This window comes from Giraffa tippelskirchi, chromosome 4 (assembly GCF_054371585.1).
Source record: "Giraffa tippelskirchi isolate mGirTip1 chromosome 4, T2T-mGirTip1v1.2.pri, whole genome shotgun sequence".
In the NCBI taxonomy this organism is placed as follows: Eukaryota; Metazoa; Chordata; class Mammalia; order Artiodactyla; family Giraffidae; genus Giraffa; species Giraffa tippelskirchi.
This window is the reverse complement of record NC_137278.1, coordinates 44,698,510-44,718,380: the sequence shown is the minus strand read 5'-3', so window position 1 is coordinate 44,718,380 and position 19,871 is coordinate 44,698,510. Positions and strand designations below refer to the sequence as shown.

Below are 19,871 nucleotides of genomic sequence, written 5' to 3'. Positions count from 1 at the left end.
TGGTCATCAGCTGCAAGTTACAGACACCACGTGACTTGTCAGAGCTCGAAAGAGATCATGAGGGCCCACTTTCAGATTTGACCAGAAATTTGTCTTTTACTTTCTTAGCTTATTAATCATTCCCTCCCAAACCATCCCCAACTCCATCACATGTAATTTAAAGCAAAGATATTTTCATTTATTTTTAACTTTTTATTTTGAAATAGTTCCAGACTTACATAAACACTGCAAGAATAGTACAAATAATTCCCCTTTCCCAAATTTCCTATATGTTAATATTTACTACATTTGCTTTATCATTTTCCCTCATTCTTTCCTGTTTGGCTTCTAAGCTCTTCCACTGCCTATGTAACCAATTACCAGTATTAGATTCCCTCTCTTTGAAATACCTAAGGTTATTTTGGGGAATTGTTGTTTTGTTTTTTTTTTGGTTCAATCCTTACTGAAAATATGGGTAAGGTTTTGTTTGCAAGTGTCCTTGCTCAAATAACATCAGAAACCACTGCCATGGATGATTGCCACAATCCTTTATTTTACTTTGTGCCCATTTATTTATTCATTCACTCACATGCTGTATATTGGGCCCTTAATAGGCAGCAGGCCTTAGATACTAAGGACATAAAGGAGAACAAAACAGTTACAATAGTGACTAAAATTTACTGAGATTTACTATGCATCTTTTAAGTGCTTTAACATCATCCTCTTGTCTTAGTTCTCCATTGCTGGGTAACAAACTGCCCTAAAAATTAATAGCTTAAACAACAAGAATTTATTACCGCAGTTCCTGCATGTAGGGAATTACAGAGTGGTTTAGGAGGTTGGTTCTTGTTCAGGATCTCTCAGGAGATTTAGGTTAGGATATTGGTAGGGACTGCCGTCATCTGAAAGCTTGAGTGGGGCTTAGAGGATCCACTTCCAAGATAGCTCCCTCACAGGGCTGTTTGTAGGAAGCCTCAGTTCCTCACCACATGGGTCTCTCCATCAGCTGATTGTTTTCACAACAAGGTAGCTGACTTCCCCCAGACAAATGATCTGAAGCCAAAATGCCTTTTCTGTGCTAATCTCAAAGGCACTACCACTTCTGTCATATTCTATTTGATAGACATTAAGTTGTCCATACTCAAGGGAAGAGAACTAAAGCTGCATATCTTGGAGGGAAAAGTGTTGAAGAATTTGCAGACATATTATAAAACCACCACACATCTCATATAATCTCCTAACAACCCTAATTTTGCAACAGTGCCACTTTGTAGCTGAGGAAACTGAAACCACAGATGGTCAAGGAATTTACCCAAGGTCCCATAGCTGGCAAGTGATAGAATTGGGATTCCAATGCAGATTGACTCTAGAATTTGTGTTTTTAACCACAGTGCTATATTACCTTGATACAAAGATACCTTGCACTCATGAAGCTTATATTTCAACAAAATGACTGACATTAGTCAAGCAATTTCTCTCTCTCTCTTGCTAATACACATACACAATTACAAATTATTTAAATCCCATGAAGGAAAAACACAGGGAACTATAAGAGTGCATGGTTGTGAAACTAGATCTACTCTGTGGAAACAACTTGCCATATTGTGAATCTATAAAGTCCCTGACCCCAAGTGCAACTCTTTAATGGGTTAGCAAACAAGTAGTTTCCATGCCTGACTACACATTAGAATCATCTGGAAGGCAGTTTAAAAAAAATACTGACGCCCAGGACATAGCAAAGACCAATTAAACAAGAATCTCTGCAACTGGATCCAGATATCAATATATTTTAAAGCTCCGTGGGTGAATCCAGTGTGTGGTTGGGGTTGAGACGTGTTCCAGGGTTCAATTTCGCCATACAAACTTGGACAGTTCAGTTCAGTTGTTCACTCGTGTCCGACTCTTTGCAACGCCATGGATCGCAGCATGCCAGGCCTCCCTGTCCATCACCAACTCGCTGAGTCCACCCAAACCCATGTCCATCAAGTCGATGATGCCATCCAGCCATCTCATCCTCTGTCGTCCCCTTCTCCTTCTGCCCTCAATCTTTCCCAGCATCAGGGTCTTTTTCAATGAGTCAGCTCTTTGCATCAGGTGGCCAAAGTATTGGAGTTTCAGCTTCAGCATCAGTCCTTCCAATGAACACCCAGGACTGATTTCCTTTAGGACGGACTGGTTGGATCACCTTGCAGTCCAAGGGACTCTCAAGAATCTTCTCCAACACCACAGTTCAAAAGCATCAATTCTTCGGTGCTCAGCTTCCTTCATGGTCCAGCTCTCACATCCATACTGGAAAAACCATAGCCTCGACTAGACGGACCTTTGTTGGCAAAGTCATGTCTCTGCTTTTTAATATGCTGTCTAGGTTGGTCATAACTTTCCTTCCAAGGAGTAAGCGTCTTTTAATTTCATGGCTGCAGTCACCATCTGCAGTGATTTTTGGAGCCCAGAAAAATAAAGTCAGCTACTGTTTCCACTGTTTCCCCATCTATCTGCCATGAAGTGATGGGACTGGATGCCATGATCTTAGTTTTCTGAATGTTGAGCATTAAGCCAACTTTTTCACTTTCCACTTTCACTTTCGTCAAGAGGCTCTTTAGTTCTTCACTTTCTGCCATAAGGGTGGTGTCATCTGCATATCTGAGGTTATTGATATTTCTCCCTGCAATCTTAATTTCAGCTTGTGATTCATCCAGCCCAGCGTTTCTCATGATGTACTCTGCATATAAGTTAAATAAGCAGGGTGACAATATACAGCTTTTACGTACTCCTTTTCCTATTTCGAACCAGTCTGTTGTTCCATGTCCAGTTCTAACTGTTGCTTCCTGACCTGCATACAGGTTTCTCAAGAGGCAGGTCAGGTGGTCTGGTATTCCCATCTCTTTCAGAATTTTCCACAGTTTATTGTGATCTACACAGTCAAAGGTTTTGGCATAGTCAATAAAGCAGAAATAGATGTTTTTCTGGTACTCTCTTGCTTTTTTGATGATCCATCGGATGTTGGCAATTTGATTTCTGGTTCCTCTGCCTTTTCTAAAACCAGCTTGAACATCTGGAAGTTCACGGTTCACGTATTGCTGAAGCCTGGCTTGGAGAATTTTAAGCATTACTTTACTAGCGTGTGGGACGAGTGCAATTGTGCGGTAGTTTGAGCATTCTTTGGCATTGCCTTTCTTTGGGATTGGAATGAAAACACCTTTTCCAGTCCTGTGGCCACTGCTGAGTTTTCCAGATTTGCTGGCATATTGAGTGCAGCACTTTCACCGCGTGATCTTTCAGGATTTGAAATAGTTCAACTGGAATTCCATCACCTCCACTAGCTTTGTTTGTAGTGATGCTTTCTAAGGCCCACTTGACTTCATATTCCAGGATGTCTGGCTCTAGGTGAGTGATCACACCATCATGATTGTCTGGGTCATGAAGAATTTTTTGTACAATTCTTCTGTGTATTCTTGCCACCTCTTCTTAATATCTTCTGATTCTGTTAGGTCCATACCATTTCTGTCCTTTATTGAGCCCATCTTTACATGAAATGTTCCTTTGGTATCTCTAATTTGCTTGAAAAGGCCTCTAGTCTTTCCCATTCTATTGTTTTCCTCTATTTCTTTGCACTGATCACTGAGGAAGGCTTTCTTATCTCTCCTTGCTATTCTTTGGAACTTTGCATTCAAATGGGTATATCTTTCCTTTTCCCCTTTGCTTTTCGCTTCCCGTCTTTTCACAGCTATTTGTAATGCCTCCTTAGATAGCCATTTTGCTTTTTTGCATTTCTTTTTCTTGAGGATGGTCTTGATTCCTGTCTCCTGTAAAATGTCACGAACCTCCATCCATAGTTCATCAGGTATTCTGTCTATCAGATCTAGTCCTTTAAATCTATTTCTCACTTCTACTGTATAGTCATAAGGGATTTGATTTAGGTCATACCTGAATGGTCTAGTGGTTTTCTCCACTTTCTTCAATATAAGTCTGAATTTGGCAATAAGGAGTTCATGATCTCTGCCACAGTCAGCTCCCAGTCTTGTTTTTGCTAACTCTATAGAGCTTCACCATCTTTGGCTGCAAAGAATATAATCAATCTGATTTTGGTGTTGACCATCTGGTAATGTCCATGTGTAGAGTCTTCTCTTGTTTTGTTGGAAGAGGGTGTTTGCTATGACCAGTGCGTTCTCTTGGCAGAACTCTATTAGCCTTTGCCCTGCTTCATTCTGTACTCCAAGGCCAAATTTGCCTGTTATTCCAGGTGTTTCTTGACTTCCTACTTCTGCATTCTAGTCCCCTAAAATGAAAAGGACATCTTTTTTGGATTTTAGTTCTAGAAGGTCTTGTAGGTCTTCATAGAACCGTTCAACTTCAGCTTCTTTGGTGTTACTGGTCAGGGCACAGACTTGAATTACCGTGATATTGAATGGTTTGCCTTGGAAACGAACAGAGATCATTCCGTCATTTCTGAGATTGCATCCAAGTACTGCATTTCGGACTCTTATTGACTATAATGGCTACTCCATTTCTTCTAAGGGATTCCTGCCCACAGTAGTAGATATAATGGTCATCTGAGTTAAATTCACCCGTTCCAGTCCATCTTAGTTTACAGATTCCTAGAATGTCGATGTTCACTCTTGTCATCTCCTGTTTGACCACTTCCAATTTGCCCTGATTCATGGACCTGACATTCCAGGTTCCTATGCAATATTGCTCTTCACAGCATCGAATCTTGCATCTATCACCAGTCCCATTCACAACTGGGTTGTTTTTGCTTTGGCTCCATCCCTTCATTCTTTCTGGAGTTATTTCTCCACTGATCTCCAGTAGCATATTGGGCACTTACTGACCTGGGGAGTTCCTCTTTCAGTGTCCTATCTTTTTGCCTTTTCATTCTGTTCATGGGCTTCTCAAGGCAAGAACACTGAAGTGGTTTGCCATGCCCTTCTCCAGTGGATCACATTCTGTCAGACCTCTCCACCATGACCCGTCCCTCTTGGGTGGCCCCACATGGCATGGCTTAGTTTCATTGAGTTAGACAAGGCTGTGCTCCATGTGATCAGATTGGCTAGTTGTCCGTGACTATAGTTTCAGCCTGTCTGCCCACTGATCCCCTCTCTCAGTGCCCACCGTCTTACCTGGGTTTCTCTTACCTTGGACGCGGGTTCTCTCTTCACGGCTGCTCCAGCAAAGCACAGCCGCTGCCCCTTACCTCTGACTCGTGGTAGCTCCTCTCGGCCGCTGCCTCAAACTTGGACATGGAAGTGCTTTAACCAAAATCGGACGGCAGAGCTCAGCTTCTACCTTGCTGCTGTGGCTGCTCTCTTCTAAAGGAACTTTTCCACACATTTTAAAATTTAAAGTAATTTTTTTTTTTTTGGCTGCTCTGTGAAGCTTCTGAGATGTCAGTTCCCCAACAAGGGATTGAATCTGGGCCATAGGCAGCAAAAGCGCCAAGTCCTAACCACTGGACCACCAAGGAATTCCCTAAAATTGAAAGTAATTTTTAAATGTCATGATTTTGGAAGTTTTCATTTTTTAAAAAAACTTTTTATTTTATATTGGTGTATAGCTGATTAACAATGTTGTGATAGTTTCAGGTGGAAGGTGGACAGTGAAGGGACTGAACCATACATATACATGTAACCATTCGCCCCTAAACTCCCCTACCATCCAGACTGCCACATAATATTGAACAGAGTTCCCTGTGCTATATGGTAGGTCCTTGTTGGTTGTCTTTTGGCAAGGAAAGGACACATATTGTGGTAAATATTTTGCTTGATTGAGAAATCACTTTTTATGAATGAGATAATTCTAACCTTCCTTGAAGTCAGAGGGCCACTTTTTCTCATGGGCCTCCATCATTCCAAATATTAGGAAGTAAAAAGAAAATCATACCAGCAAATCAGTTGCAGAAGCTCCACTCCAGGGAGGGTTGCATAGATGAAATGAAGTTGAGGATACAAATTCTCTTTTCAATTCTGACGTGAGCTAAGTCTTTCTGATTCTTCTCTCCCAATCCTATCCAGAGGACTGTAGAATCATTCTGCTCCCAAGGCTCTGAGAGGTTTATTCTCCTCATACAAGATAAGCGCAGCATCATCTTGTCTCTGGTGGACTTCCTGGTTGTTCTCAGACTGTAGTTTCCTACAGAGTTGAGACCAAGTGTCATTTATTTTTGAATATTCCGATCTTAATACAGTGCTTTACACATATCAGGTGCTCAAAACATTTGTATCATTGAACTAATATGTTATTGCATTTTCAGAGATTGAAGATGGTGATTTATTCAGCTAGTGAGACACAGAACCAAAGATGTCAAGAGAAGGGATGTAACACCTTCTCAGTACCTACTAACCAACTGTATCACAATGCATGTGAATAAACCAGTGCAAATCTGTGAACATTTCCAAGAAAAACCATTTAAAACATACATTTTGCTGATGGCACAAGAGCAGCAGTCTTGTTGCAATCTTTTAACTGGATTCTGGCTTCCTGTCTTGACCCCCAACCCATCTCCCATCCAATCCTCACATCACCCAAAGTAAGCTGTGATACTTAGAGAATATAAATGTGATCATGTGACTCCCTTGGTAAAAATAACCTCAGTGGGGAGACCCATAGGGTCCTGCACCATCTGGCCTTTGCCCCTAGCTCCATTCCGACTTCTTCCAAACTCTTTCCACCTATGGACTTCTGCATTGCTCTTCCCTCTGTGCACAGCTCTTTTCCCAGGTCCTCGACATGGCTAGCTCCTTCATAGGTTCTGAGAGAAGCCTTTCCTGACCATTCTACCTAGAATGACTTCTCTTAAAGTATTCCTTACCCCTGCTTGTTTTCTCCAAATCATTTTTCTCAATATGAAATTACCTTACTTATTTGTTTACCTGTTTACTGTCTCTCTGAGCCTGAATATAGGTGCCATGAAGGTGAGAACCTCATTTTATCTATCTTGATTGCTCTTGTATCCCCAATATCTGGCTCACAGTGGGCATTCAGTCAGTATTTATTACATGATTGAATAAACACATAGGAAAAGGAGTACTGTTATTCATTAAGGAGGTGTAAGGTATTACAGACAGAATAGTGGTCACAGATTATAAATATTTTTAAAAGTCTTTGCTATGTAAAAAAACCTCATATATTAATAATACTTCCCCAGAATCTTAGAATATTATTCTTCTATACTCATGTCTTTTCCTTTTAAAATAGTTCTGTAGGGTGGAGGTGGGTGGCAAACAGCGATATTTACTTTGGAAACACAGACATGAAAATTACTTTTACTTTACATGCTGAGAGTAGAAATATGACCCTTATGGAATGCAAGATTTTTAATAAAGCTGAAAACAGACAAATGATATTAGCATTCCCATCTATTATAACTGGACCAGAACTTCAATCACCAGCTGAAAAAATAAACATAGGGTCAGCAGGCATTTGCCCTGTACCCTGAGTGCATTCCAAAGGAAAAAGCATGCACAAATGACCTAAAGAGCAAATGCTTTCTGATTTAGAATTCATGTAAAGTTATACAATCCTATAGGATGAAGTAAGCCATGGCAGCGTGTCCTTGAAACTGATGTCCATTGTAGGAGATGGTCCAGGGGACAGGGGAATCATATCTGAGCCAAAAGAAACTATATAGAATTTCTTGCTTTTTTTCCCATCTAGTGATCAAACAGCTAGGGCCATGAACAGAAAGATGATTTTGCTGGAGGTGGGATGGCTTCAACCCCCAGGTTTTGCAGCAGTTGCCTGGCTTCAGCAAGGAGCAAAGCAGGGACACATGGAGGGCCAGCTTAGACGTCTATAGGGTTGTTGCTTCGGGTGAAGTGAGAGCCACTCTGGTTTTCCCTGCTCTGCAAGGAAGCCTGATGTAAAGCAAACCTGGGTAAGGCTAGAGGCCTCTGTGTTTATCTCTGTAATTAACAGGAAAAACTGAAAATGAGTAATGTGCTCTGCTTGGTTTAGGGGTTATACAGAGGTACAAGCCACATGGCCATAATCTTCCCAACCACACTTATCTCAGATAATCTCACCTTTTCTTCTTTTACTTGACTTTCAATTTCTTATGGTGGAGACAACAGAGATGATTGCTACTTCAAGTGCTTAGGAGTAGCCCACGTTTATCTGCCGAAACACCTTCCTTTGATTCTTTGAACGTGTCATGCTTCCTATTCTGGTTTCTATTGCTGCATATCAGACACCCCCAAATTTAGTGCTCTAAAACCATAGCCATTATTATGCTCTCAAATTCTGTGGGTTAAATGTGGGTAGAGCCTAGTAGAGATGTCTTGTCTCTGCTCCATGGTAACTGGGCCCTCAGCTGGGAAGACTGCTATGCTGGGGGGCAGGGCAGGTGTGACTTGAATACTCTAGGGCTATGATAATCAAGGCACACCTTAGATCTTTAGAGGTCCTTTGTCCAGCTGAAAGGCTCTATGAAAGGTTTATTTCCCAGCCCTAGACAACCATTAATCTACTTTCTGCGTCCATATATTTGTCCACTCAGGGCATTTAATATAAATGGAATCCTACAATATTTAGTCCTTTTAGAGTGGCTTCTTTCACTTAGCATAATGTTTTCAAGGTTCATCTGTGTTCATGGTCATTCCTCCTACCTCCATTTCTCTCACTAACTCGGTATGTTCCCACTTGGCAGGATGTGCCAGGCTCTCTTTCTCACATCGCTATATCTTTATGGTAGTCACTGTGGATTGGCTCAGTCAGTATTCACTGCAACTTCCTTCTAGTGAGTCACCATCTATTGCAAAAGCTGGAATATGATGAACTGCACTTCCCAGAGTTCCTTTCAGCTAGATGCCAATTTATGTTCTGCCAATCAGCTGCTTGAATGTGAGACTTTGAATCTGGAATTCAGTAAAATCAGGAGAGAGCCATGTGTATTTCTGGCAGGGATGTAGCCAAGGAGACAGTGTGCTCAATGGTCCTCAGCTTCCTGTGATGGCAGCAGCACTTTTCCCTCTACAGAAGAAGCAGTGTGATTCTGGGGGTTGAGGGTTGTTCCTAGAAGCTCCACCTAGAACCTGCTCCTCCAGCCCTTCCAACGATTTTGTACTCCTACTAACACCTGATAATAAGTGGATTCTGTTGTCCTTGGAAGGCACCTAAAGAGTCTCTATGATTTCTTCTCTTCCCTGCCTCCAATAAAAACAAAAGTCCTAAGTCATTCAACATAGGCAATTGGTTAGCTGCCCTGTTTTTAAAGATAGCCTAGGATTGAAATCTTTAATCTCACTTCCTAAATTACCCAGTGACCATCATAGTCAAGTAGTTTTTCTTCATATCTAAGCAAACATTTTAGAGCACTGCTGTCCAACAGAAATATAATGCAGGCTATATATGTAATTTTAAACTTTCTAGTAGCCATATTAAAAAGTGAAATATTTAACTCTATATCAAAAATATCATTGCAATATGTAATCAATATGAAAATTATTGACAGCAAGTCTTTGAAATCCAATGTGTATTTTATACTTATGTTGTTGTCCATTTGCTAAGTCGTGTCCAGCTTTTTGTGATCCCATGGGCTGTAGCATGCTAGGCTGCTCTGTCCTCCACTATCTCCTGGAGTTTGCTCAAATTCACATCTGTTAAGTCAGTGATGCTATCTAACTATTTTGTACTCTGCCACCCCCTTCTCCTTTTGTCTTCAATCTTTCCCAGCATCAGGGCCTTTTCCAGTGAGTCAGCTCTTCACATTTGATGACCAAAGAATTGGGGTTTCAGCTTCAGCATCAATACTTCCAATGAATATTCAGGGTTGATTTCTTTTAGGATTGACTGGTTTGATCTCTTGGCAGTCCTAGGGACTCTCAAGAGTCTTCTCCAGCAACACAGTTTGAAAGCATTAATTCTTCCGTGCTCAATGTTATATGTATAGCTCATCTCAATTTGGATCAGTCAGATATTCTATAGCAATGAGTAGCTGCCTATATGGATAGTATAAAGTTAGAGCTATTTAATACACTTATACTTTTTCCCCGTGGAGAGCAACAGACTGGATTCCTTACAATATACTTTCAGAAAAAAGACAAGAATTAGCAACTGCCTCATCCTGAATCCCGAGTCTCGCTCTTGCTCAGCACACAGTTTTCATTCAATTCCCTAACTACGTCCAGCCCTTTGCTGTCCCAGGGCTTTGGTACCTGCTATCCCCTCCACTCACCTTGTTCTCCTCTAGCTAACTCCAGCTTCTCCTTCAGTTTCAGCTGAGAAATTGCTTCCTCAGACCCCTTCCTGACCACAGTCCCCTCCCCATATGAATTTTTATTCTTCCATAATTTTTGCCCATTGCATGCATTCGTGCTAGGTCACTTCAGTCATGCCTGACTCTTTGTGACCCTATGGACTATAGCCCACCAGTCTCCTCAGTCCATGGGATTCTCCAGGCAAGAACACTGGAGTGGATTGCCATGCCCTCCTTCAGGAAATCTTCCAAACCCCAGGAATTGAACCCAAGTCTCTCACACCTCCTGCATTGGCAGGTGGGTTCTTTACCACTAGCCCTGGGAAGCCCTTTTGCCCACTACACTATGTATTTCACCTAAGAAGTTTCTTCTCATTTAGATATTATTCAGGGGAAATCCTGAGTCCATAGTAGCCTGAAATGAACCCAAGTTTCTTAAACTGGATATCCAAATCTACTAAACACATTTAAAGGGCCCCCATAGTCCTTGTTGCTAGACAGCTATGATCTGTTCCCACTGACCCTGTATCCTGTCTTTCTGGGCCACAGCTGATTCACCAGGGTGGTTTGTCAGTCTTCAGGCTAACCAATGACCTTTCTCTTATTGTCCAACGCAGTAAGTCTGCCAGTTCACGGGGAGGCAGCTAGAACAGTGTGGATGTATCACAGCATATGAATAAGCTCTGCAGCTGAGGGCCCCTGAGCAGCTTTGAGCCAGAACCATCCTCTATTCCAACCATAGGAAGCATGGTGATGACTCCTCTGGAACTAATGCTAGAGACCCTTTATCATGCCTTATATAATAAATCCCCTTTATTTTAACTTTTAGCAAATCTCAATTCTCTGCAACCAAATGAATCTAAGCTAAAACACCAAATACAGTAGATACCTCTTCTGTTTCCAGCTGACAGCTTTCCTTCTCTGAAAACTGCCACCCAGAAGGTGTAAGCTCAACAGGCTGGTACCCTTATAAGTAAGGCTCCTCAAGTGGCTTTCAACCAGAAGATCTTTGCCTAAGACACCTGTGCAGCATCTCCCAAGTTACCAACACCCGACTTGTAAGCTGCCAGGTGACTGAAGCAGAGAAGGTACCTCCCTGGGCAATGCAGAGTAAGATTGGGTCTCCGTCTATAAATTCCTCTTGCTAAGAAACACTATTAATATCCATTAATTCTACAAATACATATTAAGGGTCTACTTTATCTATACACCAAAAATTTGAATGGTTTCAATTATCTTATGTGTGAACCCAAATTTGTGGGGTAGACTTGGACTCCAACCATTATTTGTCACATGGTTTTAAAGCAAGCTTTGTTCTACATCCCTCCACCCCAATTGCCTTCCAATTAATATCTGGTCTAGGATGCAAGCTGAGGATTGTCTGCAAGGCACAGAACAGCACAGTGGTTGTCTCACATGAGAAAAAGCTGCTGACTTTCCGCATTGTTTCTTGGGGAAGCGACTAGGACTATGAGAGGTGATGCTTCAAAATGCAGCTGTGTTTAAGGGATTCACAGGAAAGCAAACAGTGCAGTGATAGTGGAATGTGTGTTTATTGAAACACATAGTGGAATACCTGGAAAGTCTCTGAAATGAGTTATTGGTGATCTATATAATTGTTAGCTGTTTTAGATATTCTAAGTTTTGTGGGCTTTGTCAAGCTTGTATGTATTTGCATTCAAGAGTTAAATTCATTCAGATAAAGACTAGAAGGAAAAACAATTAGGCTTTCACCTAGGAGAAAATTCTCTAGAAGAATGATTCTCTTTTGAGTATGCGAATGCCAGAAAGAAAAAAAAAACTTTTATTTTCCTTATGACTGCAAAAGTAACAGGCTCATTTCAAAAAATTTAAACATTACAAAGTATTTATTTACCACCTACTATGTATAAGACCTTTGTTGTTGTTGCTCAGTCGCTAAGTCCCATCTGACTATTTGCAACCCCATGAACTGCAGCATGCCAGGCTTCCCTGACCTCTACCATCTCCTGGAGTTTGCTCAAATTCATGTCCATTGAGCTGGTGATACTATTTAAGCATCTCATCCTCTGTCACCCCCTTCTCCTTTTATCTTCAATCTTTCCCAGAATCAGAGTATTTTCCAATGAGTTTGACTCTTCGTATCAGGTGGCCAAAGTTTTGTAGCTTCAGCTTCAGCATCACTCCTTCCAATGAATAGTCAGAGTTGATTTCCTTTAGAATTGACTGGTTTAATTTCCTTGCAGTCTAAGGGACTCTCAAGAGTCTTCTCCAGCACCACAATTCAAAAGCATCAATAACACCCTAGACTAGTCATTGAAGATACAACTGTGAGCATAAAATAGACAATCTCCTATAAACACACCATCCAGAGAAAGCATTACAAACAGCTTGGTGCAGTTTGTTCTAGTTGGTACACATATCCAGATTCTAACACATGGTGAGAAGTCTATGGTCCCTGGCTCTCCTGCTAAGGTGTGCAGGTCAGGAAGCTGCTCTAGACGTCTTAGGTGACACGTTTGGCCTCACAGACTTCTATCTCTGCACCATACACTACTGAGAGTCAAGACCTGCAGAACTACATCTCTTGATGCGAGCTATTTCCTTGGGAACAGGTACAAAAGCAAGTGAAAACACACATTTCCTGTTGGCCATTTCATTGGATGTTGGTAAACAGGGAAACTATCTTATTTCAGATCCAAGGCAACCACCAGGTATCTGATAGGTTAGTGTCTTACTTAGAGCCCTACTAGGGCCCAGTAAACTGAATGTTGAGACCAATCTTCCAGCTGCATTTGAAGGAAGAAGAGGCTTTCTGTTGCTCTTGTAGAGTTTAATGGGACAGGTGTACACTCACATCGCTTTTGAAAACATGATTTTCCTAAGTCTCTGATGTCAGCACACTCCTCCCACCTCAGAGATGCTGAAGACTCTGGGTGGAGCATCGAGATTAGATGCTCTCATTACAAGTTGTCTTTTGTGTTTCAGTTTAATGATAGCCCTGGGCATACAGCTCATAATCTTGCTTCAGGTTGAGAGGCATCTTTCCTGCAGTTTGAAGTTTTTCATTTATAACTAAGTTGTCTTCTTCAGTGATGCTTTAATTGGGAATTTTGGTCTAAATATTCACGAATTTTTTTCATGGGCAAAAGGTCTTTTACAATACATATTTTGCCAGTTTTGATTAAATAAATAATTTATGCCACCACCCGGTCTTTTTAGGACTTTTTCATTATTAAATTTTTTATAATTAATTTGTGTTGGTGCTGTGCACAAATGTCTAAAATCACCCTTCAAGCAACCCCATAAATCTTTTACAAGGACTATACTGATTTTGACCCACATCTTCTATTTTTAAAATTTCCCCTCACCAAGGCCAATTTTAAAAGGTACTTATGTATTATTAAGGGGAGAGCTATTATTCTCTAGTCCAGACTAACATTCCTAAAGAGCATATATTTTAGACTTCAAAGCCTTTATGAATATCAAAAAGCATATGGTCCTGGTGAATAGTAAGTTTGTCAACTCTACAAATGTAAAATATCTCATTTAGCTAGAAAACCTTTAAATGACTCTTTTTGGAAGGAAAAGTTGTAACAAAGGTAACAAAGCTATTTAAGTTGTCTTACTCTCCCCTAGCCATCTGCTACCTTTCTACTCTTACCTCCTCTTGTAGAAATTGGAGGAATTCTCTACATAACACAGGATTGATGTTTCTCATTTAAAATTCATATGCATGCCTCAGAGTTCTATCAGAGACTAATGAGGAGCAAACTGAAGTGCTCACAGAACCTCTCAAATTGACTCTGGGTGGGGTTGTGATTTTTTTAATCTTAAGAAAAAACATGTTAATTGTAGTAACTTTGGAAAATACAGGCAACCACAAAAAAGGAAATAAAAATAATGTATAATAAGCCCAACTCGCAAAGAAAAGCAGTATTAACATAATGGTGACTCTCTTTTCCAGATACAGTTATACAATTTTCTTTAAAAAACAAACTGGGAAAGCCTAAGGATAATGCCTTACCTACTGTTTTGTAACTTGCTTTTTTCATTTATCAACATGATGTCACTTCTCCATTTTTTTATTCTTCCAACATTTGGAATTACATCACTTAGATGAACTGTACTAGGTTGAACTAGTTCCACATTTATGACTCTTTAGTTTGTGACCATGTTTTTGGGCAAGAGAAATAAGTTGCAGTGAGTGTTCTGATATATACACCTTGGTGTGTAGCTACAATGCTTTCCTTAGGATAATGTGGGGAATTCAAGCAGCAGAATTTGCAGGATTAAATGTTAAGGACCTTTTTCAGGTTCTCAGTCCATATTAAATGATAATTGACAGACCCCAGGAGAAGGGCATGTTTCACTGTTGAGGCTCCCTCAATCTCACTGAGGAATTCTTAGGAGGACAAAGCTGATTGGTCATTTCAGCACCAAAGGAAGTTTGAAGAGTGAATAATCTTTTAAAATGACAAGAAACGTTCTGATTGTTGGTAACAGATGCAAATAACAGACTACATAGATATCTATGAAATCTTAGGATATTTTAGCTGAGATGTTTCAGAGAATAACTGTTCTGTCCGAGCTACAGAAATAAATATATTTTCTTAAACTTTTTTTTTAGTACATAAAACATGTACAGCAGGATGGATATGTATAGCTGCCCAGGCCACACACAGCACAGCTCCAAGGGTGCAATTTATCCAGATTAGAATATGAATAGCAAACTGTTGGCCCTCTGCATACAGTACACAAAGGTTCAAACAGGTATATGGTAAGATATTAGTTTCTCTGCTACCTATACCCTGGCGGCACCTACCCCCTGGCTGTCCTATCTGAGGGCAGCGACTCAGTTTTTAACTACCCTTTTCAAGATATTCTATGCACATACAAAAACTTAAATACCTACAGCATTACATTACAGACACTGTACTGCTCCTGGCTTTATTTACTTAACAACAGATCTTGCTAATGGTTCCATATCAGTATATCGTGAGTTTCTTCCTCTTTTCTTTTAATGGCTGAATGATACCTCACTGTGTGAATGTTTAGGGCTCTTTTTTCATAGGTAGGAGAATTTTGGTATTCTTGGAAATAAGACACTTAAGCTTGAGAAAGCATTAAGTGTTAGTCGCTCAGTTTCCGACTCTCTGAGATCCCATGGACCGTAGCTTGCTGGGCTCCTTTGTCCATGGAATTCTCCAGGCAAGAATACTGCAGTGGGTTCCCATTTCCTTCTCCAGGAGATCTTCCCGACTCAGGAGGCAAACTGAGATCTCCTGCATTGCAGGTGGATTCTTCACTGGCTCAGATGCAACTAACTAGAAAGCATTAGGATGTTAATATATTATGTTGTGGGCATGCCATATCTCAAAACTGGTAATTTGAAACATGAATTGTTTGTGAAAGTTGTTAGGATTAGAAATGGATCCTGGAGTCATTCGATGTGTGAGAATACAGGCTGAACTGCTATGACAAAGATACTGTAAACTTAGTAGCTTAAATAATATAGGAATTTATTTCTATATCACATACCAGCCAGAGATAATTAGTCTAGGGTTGGTAAGGTGACTCTGTCATCCTCTACTTCTGGCTGCAGCTCCTGCCATCACATCGGCATCCCAGATAGGAGAAAGGAAGCAAAGAGAAGTGAAGGGCATGCCTACTACCTTAAGAGAATGACCAGGAAGTGAAGCATATAAATTCTCACATCCGACTGGCCAAACTTAGTCACATGTCTTGCATTCCATGGCCAGCTGCAAGACTGCTGGCTGTCTCAGGCTGAGTTCCAATAATAAAGGAGAAAAAGAATGAATATTGGTGGAAGCTAGCAATCTTTGCCATACTCACACATGCTGTTAGGTTAAATTCCCTAGGAAAAAAAGACTGGGAGATTCACTTGCAGAGTTATTTTTCCTATTGTGGTAAAATGATATAAATGTTACCATTTTAACTACTTTTAATTGTATATTCAGTTCAACGTAATTAAATGCATTCACATTATTGTGTGACCATCTCCACTACTTCGGAACTGTTTCACCTTCTTGAACTAAAACTCTGTACCCATTGAACATCCCATTTTCCTTGTGCTCAGGATTTTATTGGGGAATATCCCTGGGAATCAATATCTGGGTGGGAGTGAATGCAGGAGGAGTGGGCAGTAGGGAGCTGAACTGAGTGAGCCTCAGTTGAGCCTCAGCTGACCCAGTGGGAGGTCTGGAGCAGGATGGGCCCCTGGAGATGTCCCATCTTGAGCAAGGGGCCTGGACTCTATACCCAGGCAGGGAAAAGGATTTGGGGCAGGCTTCCCAGGAGGTGCAGTGGTAAAGAATCTGCCTACCAATGCAGGAGACATAAGAGATGCAGGTTCCATCCCTGGTTCAGGAAGATCCCCTGGAGGAGCAAATGGCAACCCACTCCAGTACTCTTGCCTGGAAAATTCCATGGACAGTGGAGCCTGGCAGGCTATAGTCCACGGAGTCACAAAGAATCGGACACGAGTGAGCGACTGCACACACACACACACAGCACTTATCAGCTGAGGGCAATTCCTAGAGAAGGATTCAGCTAAGAGTTTTTGGTAACCAACATGCTCAGCCTCTGGGGGAATGAATGCCTGGGTCCAGACTGGAGGACAGGGCAGCACACCACAGCATCCATGACACTCTGCCCCTTATCCACTCAGAGTCACTTGCTCCATATGATAAATCCAGTTTCCCCAGAATTTGGGTTGCTTTCTTTTCCTGAGGAAAACTTATAAGAGGAAGAACTCAGCCCTCACCATGGCAGGTGGTCTCCAGGTGCAAATAAAATTCACAACTGTGCTCTTCTACTACATATCACCGAGTCCCCTTACCCTCAGGCAGCACCACTGCTGGTCTAAGTAGCTTCCTTTGTGGTCTGGGTGAACCAGTCCCTCAACCCCGGGGAATTCTAGAACAGGTATGACTGGTGCTTCAGATATACCCCACCTTGAGGCAAGAGGGCTGGCCCTTCTCTTTCCCACATGGAACAAACATTGGATGAGGGCTTTCCCCAGGGAGGGGATGTAAACTTGGGTGAAGTTGATTTCTTTGCATGAAGGCAAGGTCTAGAGAAGAACTCGGCTGAGAGCTGTTATCTTCCAAACTTCCCAGCAGCTAGGGAAAATAAAGCTTCAGTACAGTAGGGGGAATTGGGGTGATAACCAGCAGACACTGCAGGGATTATAACTAAAATTTCAAGAGAGAATTAGATAAAAAAGAGAGTCAAGGACACTTCACTGAAGAGACTCTTACATTTATGTGACAACAGGATTAAGAACTGGTGGAGAAAGAGACACCAGAGATAGAGGAGAACATGGAGAGGGGAAAGCCATGGAAAATATGGAAGCAGATGGGAGGAGGCCACAGGAAGCTGGAGTTTATCAATCTGATCTCCCAACTTTAAAGCTGAGCAACTCTAGAGCAAAAAGAACAAGGAGTATAATTCCTACTCAGTCAACAAGTTAGTGTCAAAGCCAGAACCGGCATTCAGATTTTCTGATTCCCTCTCCAATGCTCTTATCTCTGTGTTTCCTCCTTCTAGCCTGTGTCAGTGATCTTTCTTACTTATCTTTGGTGAGGGTGGGGAAAATTTAGTGACACTCTAGAGTGGTCCCTTTGTGGGGGCTTGGTTCCTAACTTCATTACCTTTCACAAAAAAGTTTCTTGAATTATGTATATATGATTCTTCTTGAATTATATATAGAGTTCTTCTTTTGACATTGAATAATGTCCACAAAGTGACATTACTGAATGTGAAGGGAGTCACTAACAAGTCTATATATTACTATGAAGGAACTTCAGGAAAAATTCTTCTGCAGAGCGCTGCCTACCTTGTCATAAGTTTGTGACAGAAATGAAGGATGTTTCTTTCATTTCTCTGCCTTAAATATAAGACTGAAGTTGCTAATACTTTCTTTGTCTCTTTTTTTATAAAGCTTATCATGATGTGTCAAAAATATTTAATTAAAAAAAACACCAGATGCAAGGGGTTGAATTATCATTGAGATATTATAAATTAGAAGTTTATTTAGTCTTGTGCATCCAGAACTGTGGCTATTTTAGAACAAAAGTTCTCTGGGGAGGTGAGGGAAACAAAATTGATGATTGGTTCCTGAAATCTGGTGCTTTAACCCTCAATTTTCTATATAGCTTTACAGGTTGCAAGGGAAAGGCCTTGTGCCTGAATGAGGCATGTGGGCCCTACAAGCATACATTGAGAAGATATTGAAAACTAGGGCTTGAAATTCCCAGGTAGCCCAGTGGGAGGAAACAGTTTTCATGGGGGCCTGATGACATAAGCAAATCCTATTGTCACTATACCCTCTTTACCACATAATGTGTCCAGTCATTGAAGGACAGAAGGCAAACTAAATTAGAGATTAAATATTGGCTGTGGGATAGAAAGGGAGGATAGAACGCTGCTTTCTCCAGCTACTCCCCTCTGCTTTGTCAGAGGAGCAGGTCACTTTTCTCATTTGTCTTGTTTTATTTTGCTTTGTTTTTTGATACTGTTGACAACTTTTAATAGGCCAATAATTTTATTCAGATGTTTGATAATGATCTCTAGTAGCATATTAAAAATATTCCAAGTTGACAGCGTATGTATCCCATCTAATAGATCTAAAAATATTTAATTTCAATATATTCTTGAACAGAACTTTGGGACTGATTCTAAGGAGGCTCAAATTCTACACACTTACTAACCACTTAAGCTTATTATATTCAGTGATATTGAGCAACATGGACCACATTTCCTCTCAGAATACATTTGTATATCAATATAGTAAATTAAATTTATTTGAGCTAATTTTTAATTTTCAGATGAGAAACAAATCCAAAAAAAAGTCATTTTATTCAGAGACTCAAGATCTTCATTCATGTTCTAAAGCTAAAACATATATTTGAATACAAAATATAGATACTTGAAAATACCTCGAAGATTAAAATGTTCAGTTTTCAGTTAAGATCTTTGACATTGTGTGTAGAGAACATGCTTTCCCCCTAAGATTAAGAACAAGGCAAGGGGGCTTAGCTGGTGCCTCAGAGATAAAGAATCTGCCTGCCTGCGGGACACATGGGTTTGATCTCTAGTCTGGAAGGATCCCACATGCCATGAAGCAACTAAACTATTGCATCACAACTATTAAAACTGTGCTCTAGAACCCGAGAAATCCAACTACTGAGCCCATGTGCCTCAACTACTGAAGCATGTGTACCCTAAAGCCTGTGCTCTGCAACAACAGAAGCCACTACAATGAGAAACCCACACACTGCAACGAACAGTAGCCCCTGCTCCCCACAACTAGAGAAAGTCTGCACAGCAATGAAGACCTAGAACAGCCAAAATAAATAAATAAATAAAATTATGTAGAAAAATTTAAATAAAGAACAAGGCAAGGATGCCCACTTTAGCCAATTCTATTGAACATTGTGCTAGAGGTCCTACAGTGCAGTTAGGTAAAAATATAAAATGAAAAAATAAAAATAATTAAAAAATTTTTAATTAGATAAATTAAAAAATTTCTCTTCCACTAAGTAAAACTCATTTTATTCACATACAACATTATTATCTATGTAAAATCTTAAAGTAATCCAAAAGCTAAATGCATTTTAGCAAGTTCACAGGATACAAGTCAATGTATAAAAAGCTATCTATTTCTAGCAACAATCAAAGAATTAAAATAAAAAATATC

At 40.6% G+C, this 19,871-nt stretch overlaps 2 long non-coding RNA genes across 3 annotated transcripts in view; one reads left to right on the top strand and one right to left on the bottom strand.

The window, feature by feature from the left end:
* LOC145544973 (uncharacterized) overlaps positions 1–19,871 on the bottom strand; it is a 156,894-nt gene that overhangs the window by 12,882 nt on the left and 124,141 nt on the right. Inside the window, exons 4-5 of one of the 2 annotated variants that reach the window (XR_014081771.1) lie at positions 5,857–6,105; positions 1,746–5,225 (exon numbers count right to left, since the gene is read on the bottom strand). This is a non-coding gene — a long non-coding RNA (uncharacterized LOC145544973). Of the gene's footprint in view, positions 1–1,745; positions 5,226–5,856; positions 6,106–19,871 lie in introns of those variants that run through there. The other variant, XR_014081772.1, reaches the window with a different exon arrangement.
* LOC145544976 (uncharacterized) overlaps positions 1–19,871 on the top strand; it is a 70,052-nt gene that overhangs the window by 7,279 nt on the left and 42,902 nt on the right. The gene's annotated exons all lie outside the window — the stretch shown is intronic.